The following is a 16,490-nucleotide window of genomic DNA, read 5'->3' on the forward strand; positions in this document are numbered from 1 at the left end:
GGAGGAGGAATTTAAATGAACCCTTTCCCTTTTTCTTTTTTTCTTTTTCTTTTTTTTTTTTTTTTTTTTTTTTTCTTTTTATTGAAAGCTGAGACAAATAAGCAAAAAACTGAAGCTTTAAATAACTAAAATGTCATAGGATAAGTCCTGGACTGTGTGGACATGACAGCACTAAGTCAAACAAGCTTGCTATTGTTTTGTACAGACATCTCCCTATTTTTTTAATTTTTTTTTAAATAAGGGCCAGATTGTGTTTTGCACATCCAAACCCATATTGAATAGTGGGGAAAGATCCATCAAATCATTTCCATTCTTTCCTGTAGTCAGAGCTGCAAAGGGAAACCAAAAGATGTTGTAGGAGTGTCAAGTGGTTTTGCTTGTTTTGCAGTGTTGTGGTCATTGACAGTCCATGGTCAAGGAGAGGTGCAGAGGAGCCCTTAGGGTGCCTGCTGTAGTTCAGTTTCCTTCCTTGATTTCAGAGTGCATTTTTACTTCAAAACAAGAATTTAAAACCCTCAAAACAGATAAGATGTTTTTTGGAGAGCAGTCCTAAGTGTCTAACTCCTAGCTTGTTCATGGGTGTGCCCAGTGCTGGCTGTGCCTGGTGAACATGAGCTGTGGGAGGGAGAAGGAATCATCCAGGCACCTGGGAGAGCCCAGTTCTGACAATGTTTGGGGATAGCAATTTCACATTTTGATTTGTACTTGAGTTTTAAATTAATCAGTATTAATTATGACTTGGACAATTCAGCTCTGCACAGGAGCAATCTTAAAAAAATGTCCTCTTTTTAGAGTCTGTGTACTTATATTTTGACCTGGCAAAAAGAAAAGGCAGAATAAGCAATATTTCTACTTTTTTAGCATGTGTGCTCAGATTTTCAGCTTAAATCATACTTGCAACACTCAGCTGCAGTGTATCTGTTTGGTTAACTTGAGCAGAAGCCTCAGAGCTCTTGCTTTATAGACTCTGGACAGACCATTAAAAATAAATGGTGTGTCCTTGAAGTCATTTATAATCTATATAGACTAACACAGAAGAATAATGTCTTACATATAACTGTTTTAACCTTTACTTTGTGATTTTAAAAATGATCTTCATGATACCTACAGAGAGGCAGTAACTGATGACCTCTCACTCTCCCATGTAGTGTGGTAGTGGAGACAGGTAATGCTTTCTGGCTGGGTGGCTCAAACAAGATGCTTTAGAGACCTTCCAAAAGGCTGGTGAAAGAAATGTGAATCTTTATGGCCATGGATTTTGGTATACAAAGGAACTGATCTCCTAAAATTCCATGGCACCCTTTGTAATCTTGACTTGGACATGCATGTGAGCACTGAAAGCTGGTGGGGGTCTTCCGGCATGGTCCCTCTCTGAGTGGTTTCCTGTGTTGATGCTGCCTTCATGCTGGTTTATTTTTCAAATGCCTCTTCAAACCTATTCACTCTTCTTCTTTTTAAGTTTTTTAAAGAATTTTTTTACCTGTAGAAGTTCAATGATAAATTATCTCACAGAGGTTGCTCCTCTCATTATTTTTATTGATTTATGTCTATTCATAGCAGAAGTTATTCATGGCAACAGCATTCTAGATTGATTCAACAGAAGGCTATCAAATACACTCTAATGAAAAAGCTAGCCTGACATTTCATCACTTAAACTTGCATTTAACTCTTAGGCATGAGTAGTCCCACAGGCTGTCCACTGGAGGATCTTGTGTTATCTGAGCTGAAAGCTGGAGGTTAAAATACTGTACAAACTAAGCAATGTATTAAAGACAGAAATAGGAACAGAAGGCTATAGGAGCCTTGTTCCAGAGATGTGTTTTTTAGTTAACAGAGAATTATTGTGTTCCATGCATTTTTAGCCTGGAGTGAAATTAAAGGATTATCAATGGGGATTGGAACTAGATGACTTTTGAGGCCCCTTCCAACCCAAACTATTCTGTGATTCTATGATGGAAACATTAACAGGGAGGAATCCAGGCCAAATTAAAGTCAATGGGAATTTTTACATTCATCAAGATGGCCAGGATTGCACACATAATCTAAATGCAGATGCCTGGAAGAACATGGGAAGCAGACACAAGTTCAGCAATGACACAGGCCAGACACAATGATTGCTGTTATGTTGCCTTCCAGTGAGCTGCCTAGCAGCAGTGAAACCCTGATAAAAAACATCTTTCAGAAAGTGCTTTCTGCAGCACTTTTTCTGTACTTGTGTATAAGTCAATATGCTGTTTAGAAAGGAAGGCTAGAGAAAAGTGCCTTGGTCTTGCAGTGATAGTGACTCCTGACAATGCTGTAGAAATTGAAGAAATTGAAGCTGAAATACTTGAAGTTAGCTGGAGGATAAAGGGTTCTGTGGGGGCTCTTGTGCAGTTCATAATCAGTGCTGAAAAACCATAGAAAAAGACATTTTGGCTAAATGTATGTGTAAATGTACTAGTGTACAGTATGAAAATTGTACACTAATATTAGTTATTTCCACCTTTCTAAAACAGATAAGGATGGGAGACTAATCTAAGAACCAAGGGGGAGGAAAAATTGTTTCATATTATCTTGTAGATCTTCTCCAAGTTGCATAGACATTTGGGAGAAAACTGTTATCTCTAAAGGAAGATTTTTCAGAGCTCAAAAGCTGATAATGTATTTCTGTTCATAGGTAGGAGTATGAGTTTCAGTGAGAAACAAAGTCCAGAAATTTATCTTCTATGATTATGATATGCACAAATTTCTTCTAACATGTCATAAGGAATAATAGTATTGATGAAAGTAGATGTCTGATTCTGAAGGATTAACAAAAAAACCTGTTCTTGCAGGTTTTAGATTTTATAGGTTTATATTGATATTTTCTCCTCTCAGTTATAGAATATCCTGTTTTTTAAATTAAACTACTAATAGATGTTTTGGGGTAGCACCTGTTGTTCCAGTGCCTCACTTGCACCTGATCAAGTGTTTCTTTCATTCAGTGAGAGAAGAGCTGAATACAATTTAATCAGTGGCCCTGTCAACCTGCACCAGCTGAGGATTTGCCTGAAAACAGGTGAGGTCCTCATTGTCCCATTTGCTGTATCTATCCCTAGAAAGGGCTACTTTTTGGGAAGTGTCTTTGAGAGCCTTTATCAGCAGGGTAAAGGGTGAGTGCTCTTTCTAATTTAAAGATTATTTTCGTTTTATGGTACAAAGCAAGCTGCTAAAATGTATTCTCTAGGGACCTGGGTCAAGAACAGGTCAATGAAGAAATCATGCAAGTGCATTTCAGATCTTTTCTCTTTCTGCTTTCCATAAACAAGGCTATTGTACAAGTTTTACCCTTGTTCATCCTCTTTTTTTAATATTTTACTAGCATATTTTGTTCCTGAATACTTTTCCATACTGCTACTAGGTGCCAAGGATGGTGGGAATTGCCATGCAAAACTTCTGGTACACAACTATGACAATAAATAGGTTTACCAGGTCAACTCCAACCTCTAATGCTTCTGGAAACATGAGAGTTCTGCTTCTCTGTGGAATGCAGAAGGCTCACTTCTGAGCACAGTTTTGAGCCCACAAATCTGAGTGGGTTTGAAAGGTGTGCAGCTGACCCCTCTCAGTCCTGATGAAAACACGTGTCTGGCAGCACTGGAATTCCTGCTATAAAATAACCCTGCTCTTTGAGGGTTGTTGACTCTAATGATTCCCTGGACCCCTTTTTTCTTTCCTGATTTTTTGTAACCACAAGAGCCAGTGACAGACATATGTTCCACCTCTGTTTTACTTCCTGCTTCTTTTTTTGATCATTTTGAATGCTTAGTTTAAGGCATCTCATACAGCTCAGCAAATGACCTATTTTTAATGACTCATTTCAGTTTTGGCATCCTCTTCCTTACCAGCAGACCATCCGATCCCTCAGAATTGCCTATTTCATAATCTTTGCCTTCTACACTTATTTAGCCCAATGTAAATGTAAATTATTTTTACAAAAACATTTGTATTGTTGAAGATGTCCTTCTACCACCTAGAAAAATATTCAGCTTCACCTGTAACTTATTAACTTTCTCACTTAGCTTCTGGTGCATTCATTTTTCATGGTTCAAAAGACCTGTCGTTCTGCCTGCAAGCTTGAAGCATTATCCCATTATCACTAGGGATCAATATGTAATTTTACCTCCAAAAATACTTTTCAGAGATCTGTTTTTCCCATGGCTACTCCTGTGTATGCTCTTAATTATAGTCATGACTAATTCTAACAAGTTGGACAATATTAATTCCGTATTGCTATGAAATATCTTTCCCAGCTGATTTAGAAAATTGGGTCTCTTTAGCTATAGCTGTTCAGGTGAAGCATTTAAATGGCACACAGCTGTAGTTGTATGCAATTACAAAGTCTCAGGTTTAAGTTGTTAGTACACATTACTGGAGACAGCTTGGGATAGCCATGTAAAAAACCTGAAGGCACTCTACTTTATAATATCAAATTTGTATGATTCCTTCTCTAGTTCTTGTCAGATCTTTACTTGAAATTCTAGAAAAAGATGAATAACTCGTTTGAATCTGCCTGCTATTTGGCATGCCTGAAGCTGCAGCTCTGGACCGAAATTTAGGAATTTCTGGCCAGAAATTCAGATTTTAAAACTGCAAATGTCAAGGCTGGATCTAGGTCCTAAATAACAGCAAAATCTACGGGTTGTTAGATTTGAAAGCCTGGCTTATGTTTGTCTACTCCTTGGGATCCTGCATTTAGATAAAATCTGTCCTGTAAATAATAATATTTCTGAAGACATTCATGAGGGAGACAAACAATATTTTTTTGGTACTCAGCAGGTTGAAATGAAACAACCCTTAGCTCTTTTCCAGTCAGGAAGAGGTAGCTGTGACAGAGACATGTAATGCTATTTCATGCCCTTGACAGGCTGCTCCTCGGGAAAGAGCAGCAGGGCCTTTGCTTGTCTGCTCCAAGGAGCTGCTTCCCTCCATGGGCACAAGTCAAGGGCTGTCATCTCACTCCTCTTTTCCACCACTGTAAAACAGAATTGTCTCAACCACCTGAGCTAACAGCCCAGCCAGGGGTCCTGCAGCCACAGAGCCCCCACCACCAGCTGCTGCTGACAGGCTGCTTCACCTCCCCAAAATCGGCTTTAACTGAATTTCTAGCAATCTGAAAAGTCACAGCTATGAGCACCCCAAAGAGCATGGTAAAATGGCAAACATTTTACAATCCTGCGGTCTGAAATAACTGGAAAAAAATAAACTTGTTACTTAGCTTTTTATCTCTGTGTGTATTTTTTTATTATTTAATTTACTCTGTTCATCTTCTGCTTATACTGTACAGTGGCATAACAAAACCAGTTTTTCTATCTTTAAACCCTTAAGGAAGAAAGTATGAAGATATGATTGTTACAATAGATTTTTCAGGCTTCTTTTTTACTGGTGTGGGAAGAATTCTTTGTGACAGCAGATTTAGGGAAGAGAAAAGAGGCAGGAAAAGGGATAAGTGCTGATGAGATTGATTGTTGCTACTGAACAGTAAAAAACTGGGCTTGAGGATGGGAGAGAGAAGCCGTGTTCTGGACAAACCTTGAATATTGCTCTGCTAAAAAACAGAAAACATAAATTAATCCTGGTTTTGGTTTTAGGTTCGTGACTTGTAAAGAATAAATGCAAAATTTTATGTTTTTTCCTTTCCATACACGACAAGCTGAAGCTTAAGTATTCCCTCTTATGCCTTTAAATAATTCAGGCTTGTCTCTGGGGGGAATATAGCAGATGTGCTACGGTCCCTGTGCTCGCCATGGCGATGTTCTCCAGAGCGTTGTGAGCTGACAGGGATGCAGTGCCCATCTCTGCCGTGCTACCAGAGCTGTTTATCTGTCAGGATGAGCACTGGGGCTGCTGTGCCTCTGCTCCTGCTCTGGGGCCCGCAGACCCACACAGGTGCTCTGTGTGCAGCAGTGATGCACAGACACATCGTGGCCTCTGTGCCAGCAAATCCCTCCCCAGGGGACATTTTATATCTTTCACTGGCTGCATCAATTGCACTCTGAGCTTTTTATGACATTTTCATGTCTGCCTTCTCTTCCGCCTTCTTTGCTCTGTGCCCCATTTTTCATGAGAGCAAATTCCTCCCCTCGCTCTCCTGATCCTTGAAAAAAAAAAAAAAAAATCATTTTTATATAATTTGCTTCTTATATTTTCTCTTCAGTACCTGCGGCAGCTGCTTTGCAGGTCCCCTGCTGTGCAAATCGCCCTTCACAGAGGAAGATCTTCCTGTCAGTGACTGACAAGGGGTGCCAGGAGCAGGCTACCAGACTTTTGAAACCTGTGAGTTGGCAAATCAGCAGGTACCTGTGTGCAGTTCTGGATACGCCCCTAGCATTAGTTCCCAACTCAAATCAAAGAGTTTTTAGGATGATATGGCCCACAGGCAGAGATTCAGGTTAAAAGGAACACAGTGCCTGGCTGCATCTATCATCTAGAGTTTTTTTTGTTTTAAATATAATGACACCAGCGATTTGTTCTTGGGGAGGATTTTGACTTGTGTTTTGTTGTTGCTTTTTTTGTTTGTTTGTTGTGAGGTGTTTTTTTGTTTTGTTTTTATTTTATAGGAACTGTGTTTACAACAACTTTAAACAAGGAGAAAATATTCTTAGTACTAAACAGCTCCTGTTTTTCTTCTCCAAAGAAATAAAGATGCCTTTTATATTTTCTGAGACTGACAATGTTGAAGAGGCTCGGATACATGGTAAATTGAAGGAAAGAAGGAAGAGACTTGCTGTAACTACCATTTTCTTTAGGGGAAGATATGGGATTTTTAGGTGGGACTGGGAGAGCCCCGGACAGCCCTCTCTCCTTGATGTACAGTTGAAGGCAAAGGGTCTGGAGGGGTTAGGAAACCTGGTTTAGTTACTGAACCATCTTAAAGAGGTTTAAAATCAGTCCTAAGTGAAAGCACTTTGCAGAAGAAGGTGTAGCTTTCAGGCAAAACAACACTTGAATCAAATGCAGAATAAATAGCCTGAGTAAAGGACACAGAATTTGGTCCACTGTGATCATTTGATCTGAGTGGCTTAAGGCTTTGCATGCTTCATACTTGCAAACCAGCTGTGAAATGCAGGAAATACAAGTAGCTGTGGTCTGACATTTCCCCATCTGTTCCTAATATTTAATAATTTGCTCTCTTCTCTGAGCATATTAAGTTTATTTATAAATTTAAAAAATATGTTTTATTTTATATAATGAGCTTAAAGCTATAATGGCCTTTTTGCTCCAAAGTGCTCAAAGCACCCTCCTTTGCCAGAGGGAGGGTATTAGTTTTTCTGGAGGAATTTGTGCATAAGGTACAGATGGACAAGACACGGTTTTAGCACACCAGGCTTTTGCCTTGCTGTTCTGTCTGTGTTTCTAGTCTCTAGAGCTTCTGTGCACTGAATGTTTTGAAAGGCCCAAATTCTTTTTCACTTTGCTCTGAGGATGATGGAGAGTGAGAAGTAAACTCTCACAGATGAGATCAGTGCTTTATCAGCCATAAAAAAACCCCTTCTCTTTGAAAAGCTTGCTAAGAATTATCCTCACCATCAGTATGAATTTTGCTGTTGAGCTGAACAGTGCTAAACACAACCAAACTTCAGCTAACAGCAGCTTTTCAAATATTTCAGGAAAGTCTTGTTTACACATATGAGATTATATATTATATGGAGAAAGAAAAGATACTAGATCTAAATGCCCATAGACACAAAAAGTGACACAACACGAGCTCTAGATTTATGCTGATAGTTCCTCATTTTACCAAATGCTGGATCCATGCTCATTTTGGGAGTGGGAGGTGGTACTTCCAGACTGTATGCCCCAGAATGCTACACTAGAACTGACCTAAATAACTCTCTGGCCTCTGCGCTACATCTGTTGGTTTCTACAGCAGCTTCAAGTCTTTTCATTCTGTAGCAATTATCATTTTGAGGATGTTTCAAACTGAAACCTAAGTATCTGAAATCAGAATATGCCACAAGCTGCTCCTGCACCTACTGATTTTTATGTATCAGTCCAGTGAAGTGAATGAAAATCTTTGTCTACACAAAGATTGAATCTGTTTAGGCTCCTATAAATTTTCTGATTATTACATAAAGAATATTCTAATAAATATATAGAAAACATAAAATAATTAAAAATGTATGGATTTCTCTTGCAACAGGTGTCAAAAGAAATTTTCACCAAGTGGCATTTTCCAGGAATGGCATGCATCAGTGTGGATACTGTGGCTAGCCAGCATTTTTCACTGCTGATGGCAGGATTCCAACCAAAGGCACCTGTCCTTCCAGGTGACTTGGGGCCAGAAAAAACAAGATCTTTTGTTATTTAACCATAAGCAAAGTAACAAATCAAGTAGCAGGGGTTCTGATCTGGGCCTGGTGATGAGGAGTGGTACTGTGGAAGCAGATCCTGTGACACGTGTGTGGGTGCTGTGGTGGGGAAGTCTCTGAATGCACAATGGGAGCGGGAAATGGCACTGGAGAGGGCATTCACCTCTGTGCCCAGCACTTTGAGGGGGCACAGGACTGCAGCGTGCAGTTCTGGCATTAGATTTGGAAAATGATGCTAAAAACTGCTGAAATGTGGGTACTGAATAGCAAGGAAAGCCATACACAGGCTCAGTGGAGCTCTGGCCACAGGACCTGCAGCTGATCCCTAGTCCTCACCCAGCCTTTGTCCATGGGAGCTCCTGTGTCTGTCCAGGCAGCTCCAAAACAAAGAAATTCTCACTGCTCTTCATTCTGGGGAGAGCCTGAAGGGACAGGGGCTCCATCTTCCAGGTTTTGCATTGTTGGTTTTCATGGTAATGGAGTATTTTTCCTTGTTTCCATGCAGTACTAGGAAAAACCATTTCTCCGCTTCATTACCTTGGGTCTCTCAAGGATAAAAACAAGTACAACTTAAGTGAAATTGAAGTGTTGAAGATGCTAAAAGCAGTATGAGTCTTCCAATTTGAATAATGTTGTTAAAAAATAATTACTGCTGAGGTTGTGGTATCTCCCAGCTATATCAGACACATCCCCAAACTCTACTGCACTGTGGTCTGTTAAACCCTTAAGTGCATGTCTGTGTAAAGGCACTTGGGAACTTTAATTCACAGTTACAGTTCATTCAAATGAATTTTTCTGAGGTTTCCTGTTTAGCAAAGCCTAAATTTATTACAAGAGGCCTGGCTAACAGCCCTGAAATGGAACTGATCACAAGAATATGCATTTCTAAGGCATTCCTTCTACAAGCCCTCACCACCAATGTTTTCCCTTGAACTACCAGCCCCTATATCCTGAAACTAATGCAGGTAAATCCCCAGTCCTTTACACATATTGAAAAACCTACTAAGTGAAAGGAATACCATAATAAATGATCAACATAAAAAGTAACTTTGGCTGTTTTCCAGAAGTGATACAACAAAATTTAAATCAATTTATTTCCCTGGACAAACTCTTATACACATCTCTGCAGCAGTTCTTCAACATATTTCTCTAGGTTTCATATCATTTCAGGAATGTCTTTTTGGAATAGTTTTCACAGAAACCACTGAAGGAAGGAGCTATTACCTGAATGAATAATAAGCAAAATATGCTGAGCAGATGGTGCAGACATCTAGGATCCAATTTCTCCTAGAATTGAAATGTGATCATTCATGCCTTTGCATTTTTTGTATGAGGATAACAAAAACATCCTTGGAAAACTGCCAGCTTTCCCTATAAGTTTTAAGCATTTTCCAAGCAAACCTTTAAGATTTTTTTGTTTTCCTTTGCCAAAAGAAAGCTGGTATTTTTCTTAGAGCTGTCGAAAATATTTTGATGTGGAGCTGCAGTACAGTTTTCATTTATAAAATTTCATTTTCAAGTTGAAAATTCTTGCAGTTTGTAGGATATTTGGAAGTTTCCAGTCAGATTATTTTTGGAAGAAGAGTAACATGAAAGAGCAATGATTTTCTTGCTGAAAATGAATAGAGATTGAGAGCCAGCTTTTGATTCACAGTACAGTTTTAAGAAAGCCATTCTGGATTTCTGCCTATATTGTGACAGTAACTGAGATGTGTATATTATGTTAAGTCTACTTTATTTTATTTTTTCACTTAGGTGTTTTTTTTATTTCAATAACTGCCGCCTTTTTTTTCTTCTGTGCACTTTATTTGTTAAATTTTATCTCTGTCAGTATTTCATTATTCTTTTAAATCCCTTCCTTCTTCCCTTGTAATTTTAAACATTGTTAGATTTATTTAACTGTTTTCCTTCATTTTTCCCCTTGTCTTTATCCTCCTCCTTTCTTTCATTTCTTCTTCAATTTTTTTTTTCATAAGTTCCTGTTTTAAAAATTCTGCTCTCTGTATGCTTTTCTTCCCCAGTGGAAGAGAAACTGAAGAGACTGCTGCTGTCTGAGCGGGTTACACAGATATTTTGGGTGTGTGGCAGGGTTTTGGTTGTGGGGGTTCTCCAGAGGTGGCTTTTGTGAGAAGCTGCCAGAAGCTTCTCTCATGTGCAGGGAAGGTCCAAGAGAGATCCAGCACTGGCCAAGGCTATGAGGAAACAGGTAGAGAATTCAGGAGTAAAGTGAAGCCTGGGAAGAAGGGAGGGTGGGGAAAAGATGTTTTAAGGTTTAGTCTTTATTTTGCACTATTGACCCACAAGCTTTTTGTTGTATTTCCTCCCCCCTGTCCAGCTGGGGATGGGAAGGGATAAACCATTCCAGCACCTTTCCCTTGGGGAAGAGAGTGCTGAGGGATGGGAACTGTAGTATCAAAATGCAGGCTGCAGTTCAGCCTGTGCCAAACTAAGCCACTATCTCAGATAACAGATATTGAGCATTTGGTTCTTTCTTTTTTCCAAATGTTTTAATTTAATTGTGCACTTCACACAATTCCTGTACTGCAGCCTGTAGCTAGCAGAAGGAGGGGCTGGAATTCGAGGAAAAGCCAACCTGTGGACAGCAGGAAGGACTTGTCTGGCTGAGTGCTGGACAGGGCTCATGTTCATAGCTGGGTGTCTCAATGACCTCCTTTCTTCCTTCTGGGGGACACAATTCATGTTGCCATTTCCTTTCCTCCCTGACACAGCTTTGACAATGAGTTTTGCTTTGTAGGTGTGGAAATTATCCATCCAAACAGTACCTCTTGAAATACTCAGGAAAGTTTTGACAAATAGACAATTTTTCACCTGGTACTTAGCTCCTTCTGAGGCAGCCCTGAAACAGAATTAGTACTGTTCCCACAGTCGTAAAGGTTGAAGAGAAAGCTTTTTTTTAAAATAGTCTAGAGCTTCCAAGCTTCCAGATCAGTCTTTTGAGGCTACAAACCTTAAAGTCAGCCCTGCCTCCTGCACAGGCAGACACACCTGTGGAATCTCTGAGACATGGCTCTGTTTTGTTGCAGGACTGGATGTTATAATCACCTTGTGCTGCTGAAATTCTTTGTGAGTTTCAACCTCTTCCAGCAAGTTGCTGTGAAATGCCCTTTTCAATACTTAACTTTGAAATTTGCAAAAATAGGCCAAAAATGTGTCCTGCTTTTTTAGTAAAATGCACGAAATGGACAGTTCACATGAGAAAAGCCATAAAAGAGCTTTTGTTTTAATACAAGAGGCAGTGTTTCTCTGCAGGTGTTTGCATGAGGGAAAGCTGCAAAGGTAGCATTTGTCAGCTTAAATAATAAGCACAGAACTGTGTGTCTTCCCCCACCAATGGTCTTCCAGTGAATGTGGTCGCAAAATTGAATTCAAACATCAGCTCATTCCCGTGTTAATTATGCACACCCTGGCTCTCTCACGAGATAACAGTAATCCAAACAGAATCAAAAGGAACTTCTGCTGGGTTCTGGTGGTGAACACAGTAACTGCACTATTGCAGAAGAATGCATCCCTAGGAGCTGGTGTGATTGTGGCTTTGGAGGTACAGCCCAGACTGGGGCTGCTGTTTATGGCTGTTCAGCCCAGTGAAACCAATGGTGATAGAGGCTGCCTCAGGGTCTCTCTGTTTATGTAGCTCCACTCTCCCCTAAGCTGCTTCCCTGACTTAATCCCTCCCCTATCCAGCTTAGAAATGCATTTCTTTTCCTCATTTAAGATTCCATAGACCCTTCATATTTAGTATTAGTATAAAGAGAAACAGAGCCCCAGGAGAAAGATCAGAGTTTCTGTTCTGTTGAGGCATCAGAGTCATTCTTCCCTTAATGAAGAGAAACAGCAGGATGAATAAAAAATCAATGACTTAAAAATAAATTGGGCTTTTAATTTCAGTTTAAAAAAGTCTTTCTTGAGTGAAACTTTAAGTTTTAAACCCACATTGAGTCCAATTTATTCTGATGCATTAAATAATTCAAAGTTTAAAAAAAATAAAAACCAAATCCCAGAATGTGTCACTGGCAAGGTGCTCACACCAGGCCAATGAATCACTACTTGTTACCAGTGAAAAGAACACAGTTCTCCTATGTTCCATTTACTCAATTCCATTCAGTCATTAAAGTCAATATGCAGAACATTGAGAGATATTTTCATTGTGTGCTCTTCAGTTATCTTCCTAAAAAAGATAATGATATTAAAATTTTGTCTCAAAATTAAGTATATCCATTTTGCTGTGCCTGTCACTGAGTCTCTGAAAAGGCAGGATGATTGTTTATTACAAACATAATGGTTGGAAACAACCGTGGTAAATCAAGCCTTCCTTTGTTGATTAAAACAATTAATTTGAAAAGGAAGATGTAGCTGGTTAACTGTATATTTTCCCCTTAGATTAATATTAATTTATAAATATTGAATTATAATCCACATTTTTGTACACTGTTACTTTCTGTAGTTGCTTGAATAGATGTGTATAGTTAGAAAGCCCTGTCTGCAGACAAAATGAAATGGCTATTCTTAGTCATAAATCAGCATGTTTTAAAAATGGCCAGTCTGAGATCACCAGCCTCACTTTAGGAAAATAACAGGAATAGTGATACAAAATAAGACCAAACCAAGTCAGTTTTCTGCTTGCTGTGATTTTCTATCATGCTGTTCTGTTCTCAGCCTTCACTTGTGACTTGCTGAAACAGCCACAGCTCCAGCTCATCAGGGTTTGATATTCAATCAACAAATAACATGGTTTAGGCCAGGTATTGCTGGAAAAATGACTGCCACCACCTCTTGGTGTGTCTTTGACACTCTTGAAAAACAAGGGCCCCAGACACCTGCCATGGGGGAGGATGGTATGTGGGCAGAGCCTGCTGTTTGATTCACCCACATCCTCGATTTCTCTTGCATTCCAGGAAGTGTGACTACCTGTCCTTCCTTGGCACGATACCTGTGTGCATTTCAGCATTAGCTGGGCTAGACAAAACACACAGCAGCCCCTGTAGATGAGATATTGGTCAGCAAATCTGCAAGAAACACAAATAGGAGGAAGAATTTGCTCAGAAGGCTGAGCAGCTCCTCACAGCCCAAATTAAAATCTTGCCACTTGTATGGAGCTTGTCCCTGTGCATGCACACTTTATTTAATCCATCGAGTTTATTTGAGTTGCTTTCAGTGCCTGGAAACACGTCAATGCTTGAGGGTGTGCTCACTCAGCCTTCAGGCCTCTCTGGCAGCCTTTGCACTAGTAGGTAAAATTCACTTTGGGACTGAAAAGATCCTTGCAGATCCTAAAAAAATGCAGAGAGAACTGCCATTGAGCACTGCAAAGTAAAGACCTGATGTGGATTTGGGTTCTGATTTTTGACACTGCTGTATAGTGGGTGGGGGGAAGCTGTGATGTGACTTTTCCAACACGTGCAATGCGTGTGTGTATGAAAAGGTAAATGCTGTTGTGCAAAGAAGGGAAGTTCCACCTTTACATATGCAGTTGTTTAAGGATTTACCCCAGTAGGGACTATTGATGAGAGTAACATTTCTGCTTACACACCAGTATCCTTGTTTCTTTTGTAAAAGCTTTTTCCCCCCTCCTCCCCCGCTCCCATCCCCCTGTTGTCTTTGTGCCTAGTATTTTTCCACATTTTATTTCCTAAAAGACTAGCAGGTTTGACGATGCATTGTGATTTCTTTTCTACAGGGCTTTATGAAGGAAGCTGGAGGCAGTTCTCATTAGTCTCACTGACATCTTTTATCACTTATCAGAGGAACAAGCAAACGGAGAGCAATTCCTTTGATCATGGCAAAAGTAGAAAGAGTATTAAAAACCCTATGAAGATTCACTAAGTAGAAAGTGGAAAAGACAGTCTGTGGCATGTTTCAAAGTAGTAACATGATTTAAAGTTGCCAGATTTGCTTGTATATATTAAAGAATTGTTAATGATGCTACATTTTACATGCATCCTTAGGTCTTTGTTTTTTTGTTTTCGTTTGTTGTTTTTTTTAACAGGCAAAGGAGTTCTCAGGTAGAATGGATGGATTAGATCAATTGAAAAAATATCTCTAAAAGGTGAGCTGTGTCAGAGAGGAATTCTGTGATTCAATGAAAATTCTTGAAAATAAAAATAAGGTTGTAACAGTAGCACAATGGATTGAAAAAGAAACTTGGTCTCATGGGAGAATGATAAGAAATCTTAAGAATTCTTTTTCTTTGGGAGGTATTCTGTGGTGAATCAATGCATGTTTGTGAAGACTGCATATAGGAACTGCAATGCTTGCAATTATCCATGTATACCTGACTGCCTAGCTCTGACCTCAGAGTGCTGCTACTTCTTCATTCTGAGGAGAAAATAAGACTTTTTCAGTGGTTCTGAGTATTGATTCACCTACCATGATGCCTTTGTCTTGTGCCTTACATCATTACCAACAGGGCATGGACAAAGACAAGGGAATCTACCTTCCTACCCACAGCTAATGAGCATTATGGACTCCAGATCCACTGGTGTTTTTCTGTATGGCTGCTGCTCACTTTTCCACTGATTAAAAATCCCTTTTCAACTTCCATGTGGTGATCAGCTCATATTTCAAAGCATCAGATTCAAATTACCCTTGAAAATCCATTTCTCAACCTGTGAAAATACAGAGATCACACCTATTTAGACATTTTTTTTCAGCATGGACTCTGTGCCAGCTTTGAACCTGCAGTTTTTTTTACTACCATAGCTAATCTTTTAAGTATGTTAATTTTTATTTGGATGCAATGTAATGCAATACATTTCTACAGTACCTTTTGTGCAAGCATCCCAGAACACTTTCTGATCAAGCTAAAATTAACTCTGAAGTACATAGAAATTCCAAAAAGATTAGTTTTGAAAAAACCCAAAACAACTAAAAAAAATCCACCAACAGGTAAAGATAATGTAGAAGTTAAAGCAGGCAGAGGGGCAAATTCTCTCTTATGCCGGGGTAAGAGGATGAGGCAATTCAAGGTATTTCTAGCAAGCCTGGGGTGTGATTCTCCCAGCAGAGCAATCAGGACCTGCCTGCTGGCAGAATGAATTGCAGGAGTGCTGTGAATGACCTGGAGGTGGCAGGTGAAGCAATACATGGGTGGGTTATCAGATCTCCCTCTGTGTACACGTTGTTCTAACACTTGCTGCTTCTGATAAGGAGTGGGAAAGACACACAATTCTTTGTGACACACGGCCTCAGTCATCCATAAGGAAGACAGTAGGAGAAATAAACAAATAGCTTTGAGGGACATGACTCATGGATCCAAAATGATACGGAGGTTTTTGCAGAGCAAGGGGCTCGGAGATAAAGGAGACTTCAATTGGTTTCTCAGGACTGAAAAAAGAAGATTGTTGCCAGAAGCTGTCAGGAGGGACAGGGTGACATGCTGAGGAAGGAGGATAAGAGTTACTTTTTTTTTCTCCTATACCTGGAGATCTTAATGAAAATCAGACTAGCATATGACTTTTTTATTGCTGCAAGAATTCCTTTGATCCTTTTCAATAAGTAGAATGTCTCTTTAAGGCAGTAATTTGATCATCACTGTTGTGTCTTCACGGAAGAGAACTGTAGGTTGTGAAGATACATCAAAATAGAAGAGAGATGGTGCCTGAAATAGGTGCTGGTGGTCAGACTAACATGAAGGGAACCAAATGTAGGCAGTTCACTGCTCTTAATAATAATGGTCCTGCATGTTTGGTAGCAGCTCTGCCCATCCCAAAGGTCAGACTGGTGGAATTCCACCTCCATGGCTTTGTTCCTGCTGCTTTCTGAGCAGCGAGACAAAGGGTATCAGTGGAACCTCAAATCATGGCAACTGTGTGACCAGAGCAGATGCTTCAGGGTCATCTTCAACAGGCAGGAAAGCCTTAAGTGGCAGTGAAGAAAAGGAAGAGAGACATTTTAAAGCTGCACTGTTAGGAAAGATGGTATTTGAAGTCTGGCATTTGTTACAAATAAGAATGAAAAAATATGTAGAGGAAAGCCAGATTTTTAAACGCATCTGTACAAAGATACATAAGCTCTTGCAAGCATAGCTAGTAGATTAAGCAAGTTGCATTTTCTGCAGAGATGTGCTTTCTAACACTTGATGGCCCAGACTGTAGCTGAGCATTTAACAGAGGATGCAGCTGAGCTCTGCTGCAGGATGGC

The 16,490-nt window shown here is 39.7% G+C and overlaps 1 long non-coding RNA gene across 5 annotated transcripts; it reads left to right on the forward strand.

Moving 5' to 3' along the window:
- Positions 1 to 3,013: 3,013 nt before the first annotated feature.
- LOC111934622 (uncharacterized) lies at positions 3,014 to 14,889 on the forward strand. Of its 5 annotated transcripts, none has more exons than XR_015275354.1 (5): positions 3,014 to 3,134; positions 6,179 to 6,297; positions 6,659 to 6,718; positions 8,165 to 8,291; positions 14,029 to 14,889. It is a non-coding gene; the product is annotated as an uncharacterized LOC111934622 (long non-coding RNA). The 5 variants fall into 5 exon arrangements; XR_002867325.2 differs by having other exon boundaries at positions 3,033 to 3,134; positions 6,659 to 6,750; XR_015275356.1 differs by having other exon boundaries at positions 3,055 to 3,134; positions 6,582 to 6,718.
- The last annotated feature ends 1,601 nt before the right edge of the window (positions 14,890 to 16,490 follow it).

The sequence above is a fragment of the Cyanistes caeruleus genome, chromosome 12 (genome assembly GCF_971803275.1).
Source record: "Cyanistes caeruleus chromosome 12, bCyaCae1.hap1.1, whole genome shotgun sequence".
Lineage (NCBI taxonomy): Eukaryota > Metazoa > Chordata > Aves > Passeriformes > Paridae > Cyanistes > Cyanistes caeruleus.